At 45.4% G+C, this 14,137-nt stretch overlaps 1 protein-coding gene across 6 annotated transcripts in view; it reads right to left on the bottom strand.

The window, feature by feature from the left end:
- Positions 1–8,865, bottom strand: part of PIDD1 (p53-induced death domain protein 1) — a 35,899-nt gene extending 27,034 nt beyond the window's left edge. For 2 of the 6 annotated variants that reach the window (XM_038407395.2, XM_043516566.1), the window contains exon 1: positions 1,883–1,970. The gene's annotated coding sequence lies outside the window, so the exon portion shown is untranslated. Of the gene's footprint in view, positions 1–234; positions 412–474; positions 548–1,510; positions 1,529–1,882; positions 1,971–8,706 lie in introns of those variants that run through there. The other 4 variants (XM_038407393.2, XM_043516564.1, XM_043516563.1 and 1 more) reach the window with 4 other exon arrangements.
- Between the last annotated feature and the right edge of the window lie 5,272 nt (positions 8,866–14,137).

The following is a 14,137-nucleotide window of genomic DNA, read 5'->3' on the forward strand; positions in this document are numbered from 1 at the left end:
ATAGAACCCTGAACTCTGGCTGAGTTACTGAAGTCCTCAAATCATGATTTAGAAGACTTCAAGTTACAGAGAATCCACCATCTACACTCATTTAAACCAGCAAATGACTGTGCCCCATGCTGCAGAAAAAGGTGAAGCCCCCACAGGATCTCTGCCAATCTGACTCGGGGAAAATTCCTTCCTGACCCCAAATATGGTGATCAATTAGACCCCGAGCATGTGGACAAGACCCACCAGCCAGACATCGGAGAAAGAACTCTCTGTAGTAACTCAGAGCCCTCCCCATCTAGCATCTCATCACCGGCCATTGGAGATCTTTGCTGCTAGCAGTGGTTGATCAGCTATGTGCTAGGTATAGCAATGAGGTGGAACAGCCACCTTGGCGCACTTCCTCCATCTAGCCAGAAAACAGAGTCATCTCCAGGAATTTAAAGGGTGTAATCAAAGGAGAAGGCTTGCTTAGGACAATAATACCTAGTTCTTCTATAGCACCTTTCATCAGTAAGTCTCAAAGTGCCTTACAAAGGAGATCAGTATCATATTCCCATTTTATAGACAGGGAAACAAAGGCACAGAGAGGCAAAGCAACTTGCCCAAGGTCACCCAGCAGGCCAAAGGTGAAGCCGAGAGACCTGGGTTCCTAGGCCAGCACTTGATCCAGCAGGCCATACTGACGGTTGTGTAATTAGGAGCAACGGGATGAAACTGCAGAGAAGAGAAAGCAGAGACGAGTTGGCTCACATCAGCACAAGGACTAAGGAAAAAAACTTGTGATGTAACTACGCAGTGATGTAATGAAAAGAAAAAAAAATTACATCACACTTATGCACTAGCTGGGACGGGGAGTGCCATGGGGGAAGCACACACAGCCTTCTGCATGATGGGAGAAGAGGGAAAGGCCAATGTGGGATAAATTCTCCATTGCCCCCTTCACCTTGTGTAGTCATCTATACCACTGGTTTTCAACCTTTGTTTTATTTGCAAACCCCTACAAAAGGAGGTGCAGACCATGTTTGAAATTTTAGACAGTTTGCAGCCCCCCCCCCCACTGAGTTGCATGGGCCACAGGTTGAAAACCACTGATATACCAGTGCGATTTGAATGCAAAATGCAATTAGTCATTCTGCTTTGCTAGCAGCTACACAGGTGTTGGTGTTAATGTTAAGGCCTAAATTTCAAAGGAGGGCAGTACCATTAGCCTCATTTTACAGAAGGGGAAAGTGAGGCACAGGGAAGGAAGCAGCTTGCCCAAGATCATCTGGCAGGCCAATGGCAGAGCCAGGAACAGAATGTGGCTCTCCGGAGCCCCAGTCTAGTGCGCCACCCACTGTGCTGCCTCCCCTAGGCAAGGTCCCCAGCCATGGGGAGTTTAGCCCCATAGCGCTGTGGGGAACACCCCGGCAAGCCCAGAAGCTGCAGCGATGGGTTCTTGAGGGAGCAGCACCCAGCGCCGGGGGGGACGCGGGCTGCTGGGAGAGGGAAAGGACCTTTCGGAGGGAGGGAACTCAACCCGCTCAGCCACAGCAGGGCGGGAAGGGACGGGCCCCCATCTGCTCCGCGGACTCAGGAAACGCCCAGCGGCCGACAACGGGGCCCTTGTACCCCGAGCGGCCCGGCCAGGCTGCAGCTGCGGGGACCGGGGGCAAAGCCCGAGCCCGGGGGGGGCAGGGGGTTAACACCGCCCCACCTCACCCCGCCTCTGCCTGGGGCAGCGGAGCAGGCTCCTGCTCCGGGGCTGCCGCCAGCCCCGCTTCCGCCAGCCCGCGCACTTGGTCGAAGTTGGGAGGCGGCGCGGAGCGGCCGGTTCCCGCCCCGGGAGCGGCCCGCGGGCTCCTCTTAGCCCCACGTGGTCGCAGGCAGCGGGGCCGCGCGCGGCTCTTACCCGGGCTAGTGGGGCCGGGGCCCCCCCCGCGGCGCCGCGAGCTCGAGCTCGAGCCCGCCCCGCTCTTAAAGGGACAGTCCGGGGGGCCGTGGGAGGGGGCACGAGCGGCAGCCCAGGGTGGAGCGGCCCGGGGCCCCGCCCCTCCCGGCTGGTCTAGGCACCCGTGCGCCTGGCGGCGGCGGCTGCTCGCGGAAGCGGGAACCAGGCAGCTTTGCTCGTGTCGGCGGGGGAATAGTCCCGCTCTGGGGGGAACTTTCCTGGCTTCTGCACTACCCCGGCTCCCCCTTCCTTTGCCCCCTGGCCTCTGCCCTTGAGGCCTCCCCTTCCCCTCTCCTGTCTGCCAGAGTCCTCCTAACCCCGCCAAGGCTGGGCCCAGGCTTCCTGGGGGGCTCGACCCCCAACCCTGCTGTGGTCACGTAGGACAGGGGCTAGGGTGTCCCCACTCCGGGGTCCTCTCTCTGCACTGGGCACTTCTCTGACCATTACATACAAGTTAAAGCAAATGCAAGTTATTTAATCAACAATTAATTTTAAAAAGAGCAAGGGAAAAGGTCAAAGGAAATGCATCAGCCCGCTCTGCGGCAGGGAACATCACAAACTGTCTCTGGACCGTCCGGGCAGTTCACAGTCTGTTCCTTGCAAGTCCCAGGCCTTCTTCTCCGGCCCTGGCTGTGCTGCAGGGATGCTGTGGGTTGGACGCTTGCTCTGGTGGTGGCCACACGCTCTCAGGCACTAAGTGGTAGGAGCCTTCTGCCCAGTGTCGCCCCCGCCCTGTCCGGGTTACGATCCAAGTCTGGCCTGCAGAGCCCCTTGGCCGAGGCGTCTCCCTGTGCCGGGCCTGCTGCCCAGGATCCCCCTCGGTTTCCCCAGCTGCTCACCGCACCCAGCTCCAGACTGCTCCAGCCCCAGCTCCACCACTGTCTCCGCAGTGCTGCTGCTGCTGCTCTGCCTCCAGCTCCCTGGGCTGTTTCTTTGGCCCCTCTGCCTCTGGTTGCTACAGCTCTGCTCCCAGGACAGGTCTTCTCTGCAGGCTGCTTCTGTGACTCTGCTCCCAGCACTGACCTGCTTCCTGGGCTGCTTTTCTGGCCCCTCTGGCTCTTGTTGTTGCAGCTCTGCTCCCAGAGCAAGTCTGCTCTCTCTGGGCTGTGCCTCTAACTTTGGGACTGCAGCTCTGCTCCCAGGACAGGGTCTGCTCTCTCTGGGCTGCTTTTCTGACCCCTCTGCATCTGGCACAGCTCTGCCCCCGAGCTTAACGTGGGCCCCTGCCGTCTCCTTAGCTCGGCCCCACTCTGTCTGACCCAGGCAAATCCAGCTCACAGGGAGGACAGGACCTTCCTGGCCTCCTGACTCCCTTATTAGCCTGCCTGCCCTGTCATTCAGGCTGACCTGGAACACTGGCCTTTCCCCATTGTTCCTGGGGGCTGTCAGTCTCGGGGTCCTGATTTCCCATAGACTCTTCCCCTTTTAGTACTGGGAACTAGCCAACCAAAACACCCCACTGAATGTTACTAAGGGGGCAACAATCCCCTTACACTTGGCCACATGTGCAGCCACACTGGTGCACGGACCTGTTGGCTCGCCCCACTCCTAAAGCCACACACGCGCACACACGTGGTGGTGGGGGGGAGATTTGTTTATATTTATGGGAGGGGAGGGGTAGTACCACTGGAATTACACTTCCAAACCCAACCGATTTAGCTAGCAATGGCTTTGCATCTTCCTCCTCCTTTCTGCCAGTGATTATACTGAAGTGTAAGGTCCCAGAGCCCGAGCTCCAGTCCTAGCGGGAACAGCTACACTGCAACTTAGAGCCGGAGCTGGGGAGCCAGAGTCAGTTAACATGGACCAGCAGGCATTTCATTATTGTCCGTGTAGACCTACTCCAATTGCTTACGATCCCCCTTTTCATCTACTTCAGCTTCACTCTGTACTGCAGCACAAGTCAGGGTTATGCCTTTTCAGAAAGAGTGAATGGCATGCAGCTGTTACAATTTCCAATCAGTGAGTGGTGTACAATTCCGTAGTGAACAAATATTAGCACACACAAAAACATTGTAAATAGTATTTAGAGTACTCCCACGTAATTTTTAAACAAAAGTTGCTAGGTCAGGGGTTCTCAGACTTTTGTACTGGTGACCCCTTTCATATACCAAGCCTCTGAGTGCAACCCCCCTTATACATAAAACACACTTTCTTATATATTTAACACCATTATAAATGCTGGAGGCAAAGCGGGGTTTGGGCTGGAGGCTGACAGTTCACGACCCCCCCATGTAATAACCTCACAACCCCATCAGGGGTTTCGACCCTCAGTTTGAGAACCCCTGTGCTAGGTAGTAAGTCTACCAGGCCTTATACAGGGCATGTTTACACTTAAAAAGTGTATTTGAGCATATGCTCAAATAAATTTTTTATAGTCTTTAAGGTGCCACAAGTACTCCTTTTCTTTCTGGGGATACAGACTAACACAGCTGCTGAACTTTGTGACTTTGTCCTCGCCCATAACTATTTCACATTTGGGGACAATGTATACCTTCAAATCAGCGGCACTGCGATGGGTACCCGCATGGCCCCACAGTATGCCAACATTTTTATGGCTGACTTAGAACAACGCTTCCTCAGCTCTCGTCCCCTAATGCCCCTACTCTACTTACGCTACATTGATGACATCATCATCATCTGGACCCATGGAAAAGAAGCCCTTGAGGAATTCCACCACGATTTCAACAATTTCCATCCCACCATCAATCTCAGCCTGGATCAGTCCACACAAGACATCCACCTCCTGGACACTACGGTGCTAATAAGCGATGGTCTCAAACACCATCCTATATCGGAAACCTACTGACCGCTATTCCTACCTACATGCCTCTAGCTTTCATCCAGATCATACCACATGATCCATTGTCTACAGCCAAGCTCTACGATATAACCGCATTTGCTCCAACCCCTCAGACAAACACCTACAAGATCTCTATCATTCATTCCTACAATACCCACCTGCTGAAGTGAAGAAACAGATTGACAGAGCCAGAAGAGTACCCAGAAGTCACCTACTACAGGACAGGCCCAACAAAGAAAATAACAGAACACCACTAGCCATCACCTTCAGCCCCCAACTAAAACCTCTCCAACGCATCATCAAGGATCTACAACCTATCCTGAAGGACGACCCATCACTCTCACAGATCTTGGGAGACAGGCCAGTCCTTGGTTACAGACAGCCCCCCAATCTGAAGCAAATACTCACCAGCAACCACACACCACACAACAGAACCCAGGAACCTATCCTTGCAACAAAGCCCGTTGCCAACTCTGTCCACATATCTATTCAGGGGATACCATCATAGGGCCTAATCACATCAGCCACACTATCAGAGGCTCGTTCACCTGCGCATCTACCAATGTGATATATGCCATCATGTGCCAGCAATGCCCCTCTGCCATGTACATTGGCCAAACTGGACAGTCTCTACGTAAAAGAATGAATGGACACAAATCAGACGTCAAGAATTATAACATTCAAAAACCAGTTGGAGAACACTTCAATCTCTCTGGTCACTCGATTACAGACCTAAGAGTGGCTATCCTTCAACAAAAAAGCTTCAAAAACAGACTCCAATGAGAGACTGCTGAATTGGAATTAATTTGCAAACTGGATACAATTAACTTAGGCTTGAATAGAGACTGGGAATGGATGAGTCATTACACAAAGTAAAACTATTTCCCCATGGTATTTCTCCCCCCCACCCCACCCCCACTGTTCCTCAGATATTCTTGTTAACTGCTGGAAATAGCCTACCTTGCTTGTCACCATGAAAGGTTTTCCTCCTTCCCCCCCCCTGCTGCTGGTGATGGCTTATCTAAAGTGATCACTCTCCTTACAGTGTGTATGATAAACCCATTGTTTCATGTTCTCTGTGTGTGTATATAAATCTCCCCTCTTTTTTCCACCAAATGCATCCGATGAAGTGAGCTGTAGCTCACGAAAGCTTATGCTCTAATAAATTTGTTAGTCTCTAAGGTGCCACAAGTACTCCTTTTCTTACAGCTGCTACTCTGAAACTTAAAAAGTTGCAACTGTATTACTTTAACAAAGATTCTGTCCACCAGGGGGAGAGAGCACTGTCCACAAAGAAGAGAAAAGAGTTAGGTTGGTTTCTTGGAGGTGTGGATTTTTCACACCCCTGAGTGACATAGTTATCCCAGTATAGGTCTGTAGTGTAGATCAGATCATAAACTTCCCCCACTTTGTTGCTGTTACATGTATTTAAATGAATGGTTCCAACAAAGTTAAAAAGTTATCTACTTTAATACACACATCTCCTATGAACTTCTTTCAGAGATGATGTCTCAGTCTCTATAGTCACCTGCATTCTTCCGAGCTTGAGAAAAAACAGCAACATCTGTGTTCTTTACCAAACACTTAGGAGGCAAACAAAATTCTGGTACTCCATATAGTTTGCATGCATCCTCCACACTTCTCTCTTTTTTTTAGGCCACAAACAAACAAAAAATCAAATGCTGCAGTATAAATAGGCTTGGACAGATTTGATTTTTATTGGTTAAATGTCAGTAAACATTGATTTCACTGTACACACACAAATGAACAAAACATATTGCTATTAATAATAATCAAAATTTACAGATAGGCAAAGTAAAAAAAACCCCACTGCTTGAGAACTTAAGAGTTTGATTTAAGGATATTATTTACTTTTTATATATTGACATGTGATGTTGACAATTTTTGTTTTAATAATAATAATAATAAAGCTGTAACTTTTTGAATTTCAGGGTCTACTGTTATTAAATAATTATTGTCTGACCCTCCATAATTTCCCCAATTGTGAAAATTTAAATAGATAAAAATGCTTAAAAATAAACATTGATATTATCTGCTGACATTATAAGAACATAAGAACGGCCATCCATCCATACTGGCCATCAACTCTAGGCTCCACAGCCACCTTCTCTCTTGTGTGGTGACCTGTGTATCTCTGCTTCTTGACTGGGATTTTCCCAGGCTTCACCGTTGTTCAGCAAAGTCAGACAAGTAAGGTCCGCTTTATTTTTTTTCCCTCTGAGACAGTAAACAGTATAGCTGCTCAGTTAAATTACCACACAGCTCTTTCTAAGGAAGCACATTCTCAGTTTAAAAGCATTACAAAGAAAATATATTAAAAACAATAAAAGAAGCTACCCACCTACTAATAAGCTTACCAGAGATCACCTCAACTCTAGCAAGGGCTCTGGTAGGAGTCAATCCTTCAAACTCCACCAAGATATTTTCCTGTGGTTACAAATTCACAATGGCCTGTGCTCAGAACAAGCACCTCCATGAATCTGTGAGTCACTCCTTTATCCAATTTGGGTCTTTGACATGCAGAGTACTAACAAAAAGAAAAGGAGTATTTGTGGCACCTTAGAGACTAACAAATTTATTTGAGCATAAGCTTTCGTTCATCCGATGAAGTGAGCTCTAACTCATGAAAGCTTATGTTCAAATAAATTTGTTAGTCTCTAAGCCTTGCATAATGGCAGGTTTCAGAGTAGCAGCCGTGTTAGTCTGTATTCGCAAAAAGAAAAGGAGTACTTGTGGCACCTTAGAGACTAACAAATTTATTAGAGCATAAGCTTTCGTGAGCTGTAGCTCACGAAAGCTTATGCTCTAATAAATTTGTTAGTCTCTAAGGTGCCACAAGTACTCCTTGTAGCTCACGAAAGCTTATGCTCTAATAAATTTGTTAGTCTCTAAGGTGCCACAAGTACTCCTTTTCTTTTAGTCTCGAAGGTCAACAAGTCCTTCTTTTCTTTTTGCGAATACAGACTAACAGGGCTGCTACTCTGAAACCTGTCAGAGTACTGACAGGTAATCAGCCAGACAATGGGATTCTCCTCAAGAGGCACAGCTTTGCATCCCCTTCCTCTCAAGTATTTCCTAGGAAATGCACTCAAATTAAAAAGTTGTCTACACTGGCGCTTTACAGCGCTGCAACTTTCTCGCTCAGGGGTGTGAAAAAACACCCCTCTGAGCACAGCAAGTTTCCGCGCTGTAAAGCGCCAATGTAGACAGTGCACCAATGCTGGTAGCTGCGCCCCTCGTGGAAGTGGGTTTTTTAGAGCACTGAGAGAGCTCTCTCCCAGTGCTCTGCCGCGACCACACAAACCACGTTAAAGCACTGCCAGTGTAGACTAACCCTAAATCTTGTCTGGTCTGTTGTTTCAAGAGAGTCCTTTGGAAGCTCGTAACACTTCCCAAGCTTTACATTAGTCCTGTCTCCCCCTTAAAGAAGTTACATACAATCCCACAGCAATATATAAACATTTGCATTTTTAGTACAATCAATTCCTAAGATATTTAAACTTATTCCTAAGATTATTCCTAAAATATTTAAACTTAAATCAGTAAGGGTTAACTTAACTCAGTAAGGTTTGTCCAGGATATTGCAGGGAATTGCCATATCTGTCACAGTAAGTATAAGACAAGAGACAACATATGGATACATAATGTCATATGGGCTAGATTCATAAGCCAGCTCCATGCACCTACATGGGAAACAGTCATTATTATTGGTACTCTTTCTGTGGCCCAAGCAGTTAGTCAATATTAGGGGGTATTGCTGAGAGAAATTAATGATATGAGTCAGGTATTTCTTGGGTGCAACTTTGTTTATTTACAAGAATCTGCACAAACTTGTTTCCCTGAACAAAGAGAAACAAACCACAAAATACAGTCTCTGCTCAGAAATCCAAAGCTACCTTTTCAGTAAGTACTGTACCATAAGAAGCTCTATACCACAGGTTTTCTTCAGGGTTATACTCACCACTACTTCTCTCTCTGTAGCATCTCTTGGTTTTCTACCTCTCGCACATACAGTCACATATAGCTGCAAGCAAGCAAACAATCAATTCCCTTCTAGCCCCTTTATTTGCAGGTACATGGTTTAACTCTGCTCAGGTTTTCTAATGCAGCTTATTACCTTGGGCAGTGGCTTCCTATTGTTCCAGGTGATCACTAGATAAAGGGGCCTAACTGCTCTTTCCATCAAGCCTGAATGAAGGACTGTTAGCACACTCATCAGTTTTAACCAGATCTATGATTATTGGCAGCCATTAATAGCTTCCAGCATAACACTATTATCTGCATTTTAATAATGTCCAAAGGTCCCAAGCAGGATTAGGGCTCTATTGTGCTAGGTGCTGTACAAATACACAGGAAAACATGGTCCCAGCTCCAATGTAATTTAGCTTTCTAATCTAATCCAGAATGCCATCTGAGTGTATTTGTACAGGACATATGGACTGTAAGGCTGTCTGAATGCCCTCATATAATAATGTGATGTGATAATTCAGAAAGAGGGACAACAAGTACAACAGGAACAACTCAGCCATGAGGGGAAGGTGGCAAGAATGAGACTGGTCTCAGGTGAAGAAGATGATTGATCATTCAGGGAAGTATAAAAAGGAAAGGCTGGTGGGTGTTTGTTTAGAGTGGTATTAATGTAGGGAACATATTTGTCTGTGTAGTAGGGGATAGGGTCAGGCTGCTTGAGAGGAAATTAGTTCAAAGCTGTATGTTTGATGAAGAGGATTCCAAGAGTGCTTTAATGTTTTGACCTCTGGCTGTGAGAAATCATTTGCTTTGTGTTTGGCTTCAGTGGCTTGGGTCCCCATCTATACCATATAGAGAGATTTCCTATTAGTTGGAATGGGGTTCTGTATGCATAGTGTATTATAGAGAGAGATTTCCCATTTGCTGAAATGGGGTTCTGTATGCATAGAATTCATATCTGTATTACTGGGGCCTGGTTTGGTTTTATTAAACCATTGTCATGCCTTGTGGATTGTGGAAAATAAGGTATGAAGTTCCCACCTTTGGATGTCAGGTTTAGATTTCTAGGACCATCTGGGGGTACCTGTAACAGACCAGTGCTATGTCTGATGTCTAGGTGCACCTCTAATACACCTAAACTGTATGGATTTGTGCTTTCAAAGTGGGCTTGGAAAGAGTTTAATCTAGTTGACCTACAAAGTCCAACCCTTTGTACCTATTCTTCAGATGCAATTGGTTTATTGGCAGGTATTTATCCAGTATTCAGAGGTCAAAATGCTCCTTCTCTACGTCTCACTTATGCAGGGCTTGATACTGCAGTCACTTTATTTGACACTTGCTATGGTATCATTAGGTGCCCTGATGCTGAAGCAGCTGTAGTAAACAACCATGGTGAAACACCAGTAGAGCCTGCTTTGTCTCTTCAATTTTCCCACAAAACTCTGCTCCTCTAGTAGTGTACCCCTGCACAAGGAAACATGTTCATGCTTCCATCAGACCACTGTGTAGGGCCCTTATGCTCCCCCTTCTGTTTTCTTCTTTGTCATTGCCTTAGGGAAGTTTGTAAAAGGCAGTTATACTCTGAAAAGTACCTGTGTAAAGTGGTTACCACCTTATTCAACAGATCCTTGTTTAGTTGGTCAGACCTGTTTACTTTGGGGTCAAAATTAATGATAACTCTTCAGAGCCTACCTAGCTGAGAGCAGGAGCTGAATTCTACCCTGCCTAATGCATCATCTAAATAACTGTTAATTAAATTCCAATTATCATGTCAAGTCTCCTGCTCTAAGTTTATCTGTGTAACCAAATTGAAGGTAGTGGAGTTGCACAGATGTAGTAATGTCTGACAATGGGGCTTTATTCAAGATGATCCAGGAAGAACCTGCTGACTGCAGTTTGGGTTTGCAGGGCTAGCTGTTAGAAAAAGCAGCTTTTGTAAAATGAGCAAACTTTCTCTGGAAATCATTGTTAATAGAGCGGGCATAAAATGTAGTAGTGAAAGTTTATTTAATTCCAAGATTTTCACAAAGCTTCTCTTTTTCCATGACAAACTTTAAAATGGAAATTTGTCTAAAAAAATTCTTTAACTCTGGTAGGTTAACACTCCACCATAATGAAAATCTTCTATCAAAAAATGTTACACATCAAATCGGTCACAAACCAATCTGACCAGTTTTAAGTGCAAGAATAAACCCCACAATGCAGTTTTTACACCTTCCGAGCAGAACTGCACTTGTTTTATTTGCGGGCTTGTCAAAGAACAAAAAGGTATTAATCAACATTGCATTTTTTTTTATTTCACTTCCTAAATTTAAGGTGCAGTTCTGCCCTCACAAATTAATGTTTGCTTGTTTGTTTAAAAACATTCTAGGGTTGCAAGTTTATTCTTGCAATTAGAACTGGGCAAAACAACACTTTTTTTGTCAACTTGGTTTTGACAAATTATTTGAAGAAATCCGATTGCTTTGTGAAGTTTGAAGTCTTTTGATAAATTATTTTCACTTAGAACTTTTAAATCTAAAATAAAAACCATTTTATTTTTGAAGTGGATTTCTGTTTTAAATTTTGTCGTGGGGGGGGGGGGGGAAACTTTGCAAACCCAACCTGCTATTGGAGTGATTTTCCTGGATTGGACAGGTGTTAACTCTGCATAATGCTATGTTCTGATGTAGTCTAACCATGGCACATATGTTATTATCAAATTGTAAGTAGCCAAGTAATGGAGGATTTCCTATAATTGCAGGTTTCTGAGCAGCACATTTATACCATGGGCCACCACTGTACTGCTGTGCAATGGGAAATATCTGTCCACCTGGGATATGTAGGTGACATATGGTTCCCGGTTCCCACCCTCCTTCTGTTCAAAGGTAAACATGGGTTCAGCATTGCCTCCAAGAAGATTTGTGATTTTGGAGGTAGCAACAGGATAGCAGTCTTCAAATACTTGAAAGGCTGCCATAAAAAAGATGGAGAAAAATTGTTCTCTTGTCACAAAGGGCAGGACAAGAGGCAATGGGTTCAATCTACAACATAGCAGATTTAGATTAAATCTCAGGAAAAACTTCCTAACTCTAAGAATAGAAGGACAATGGAACAAACTGCCTAGGGAAGTTGTGGAACCTCCTTTACTAGAGGTTTTCAAAAGGAGACTGGGTAGCCATCTGTCTTGGATGGTTTAAACACAACATATTCTGCATCTTGGCAGGCGGTTAAACTAGATGACCCTTGCAGCCCCTCCTAACTAGGATTCTAACGAAGTTATACACACAGCAATTGTTTTTTTGATTTACCATGTTGCTTTCCTGAAGCTTTACTTCAGTCATATTGCCCAGTGTCTGAGCTGCTTATAGGAGGCACCTAGTTCCAATACCATGCAACTTGGAAGTGCTTATAACTGCATATCAGTTTTATTGTTTCCTGTCCCCAGGATAGGTACAGCATGAGCAGTGGCAGTATAAGCTTCCCTGCAATACTTCTATCATTGTGTTTCAACCTTAACTGGGGCTTCTGTGTGTTATAGCAATATTAATAGCTGAGTCTCCATGCCTATTTTAGTCCTTAGCTTCTTTGCCATGATTGCCAACCATGATGATGGACTACAGTTCTTGCTATGCGGATTCTTATCCGTTAGAAAATTTGCCAGAAACAGTCAAACTTCTTTTGCACACATCCATCAGGAGGTGATAATTTTCAGCTATTGCTAATTCAAGATGAATTTGAAGCAGACAACTAAACTTCTTTATCCTGTCAACAATTCCTTGAGCCATCCAGTCTCCAGAAAGTAAGTATACTATGGGTGTGATTCTTCTCTCATTTGCCAGGACTTTGATGACTGGAGGTGCTCTGGATTTGATAATGTGATAATGAATTAATTACTTGGGTAATGGGGTGGAGTGTGTACTCATAAAATTTGCAGATGACACAAAGCTGGGAGGGGTTGCTAGGAAGGTGTTGCACCACCTGGGAAGGTAGCCTTAACAATTGGAAAATTGGTTTAAAATCAATAAAATGAAATTCAATAAAGACAAGGGCAAAATACTGCTCTTAAGAAGGAAAAATCAAATGCACAAATACAAAATGGGAAATAACTGGGCTAGGCAGCAGTACTGCTGAAAAGGATCTGGTGTTATAGTGCAGTGGCTCTTGGTCTTTCCAGACTACTGTACCTCTTTCAGGAGTCTGTCTTGTGTACCCCCAAGTTTCATCTCACTTAAAAACTACCTGCTTACAAAATCAGACAAAAAATAGTGTCAGCATACTATTACTGAAAAATTGTTTGCTTTCTTATTTTTACCATATAATTATGAAATCAATTGGAATGAAATATATATAGTACTTATGTTTCAGTCTATAGTAAATACAGCAGTATAAACATTTCATTGCATGAAATTTTAGTTTGTACTGACTTCACTAATGCTTGTTATGTAGCCTATAGTAAAACTAGGCAAATATGTAGATGAGTTGATGTACCCCTGGGAGAACCTGATAGGATAACAAATTGGAATGAGGATATAGAGGTAGATATTACCATATCCGAGGGAGAAGCCAAACTCGAACATCTTAATGGGACTAAATCATTCAAGAATATTAAAGGAATTAGTACATGAAATTGCAAGCCCATTAGCAAGAATTTTTAATGACTCTGTAAACTCAGGGGTTGTACCGTATGACTGGAGAATTGCTAACATAGTTCCTATTTTGAAGAAAGGGGGGGAAAAAAGTGATCCAGGTAACTACAGGCCTGTTAGTTTGATATCTGCAATATGCAAGGTCTTGGGGGAAAAAATTTTGAAGGAGAAAGTAGTTAAGGACATGGAGGTCAATGGTAATTGGGACAAAATACAACATGGCTTTACAAAAGGTAGATTGTGCCAAACAAACCTGATCTCCTTCTTTGAGAAAATAACAGATTTTTTTAGACAAAGGAAAGGCAGTGGATCTAACTTACATGGATTTCAGTAAGGAGTTTGATATGGTTCCATATGGGGAATTATTTGCTAAATTGGAAAAGATGGAGATCAATATGAAAACTGAAAGGTGGATAAGAAACTGGTTAGAGGCAGGGCAGTGCAAGGTTGTTTCACATCCTAGGCGAAACTTCCACCTTGCACCCGCCCCCCACCCCACCGGGAGCTTGGCACCCTCCCCCCCCCCCCCCCCCCCCGGCAGCTCCCTGCTGTACGGCAGCTCCCTGCCCCAGCTCACCTCTGCTCCGTTCCCCCCCCCCCAGCATGCCGCTGCTGCTGCTTCTCCCACCTCCCAGGTTTGCAGTGCCAATCGGCTGTTTGATGTGCAAGCCTGGGAGGAAGAGAAGCAGAGCGGGGCAGCATGCTCAGGGGAGGAGGTGAAGCAGAGGTGAGCTGGGGCAGGGAGCGGTTCCCCTGGCACACCGCCTCCCCACCCCGTTACATGCTGCAGGCAGC

This window comes from Dermochelys coriacea, chromosome 6, assembly GCF_009764565.3.
Source record: "Dermochelys coriacea isolate rDerCor1 chromosome 6, rDerCor1.pri.v4, whole genome shotgun sequence".
Lineage (NCBI taxonomy): Eukaryota > Metazoa > Chordata > Testudines > Dermochelyidae > Dermochelys > Dermochelys coriacea.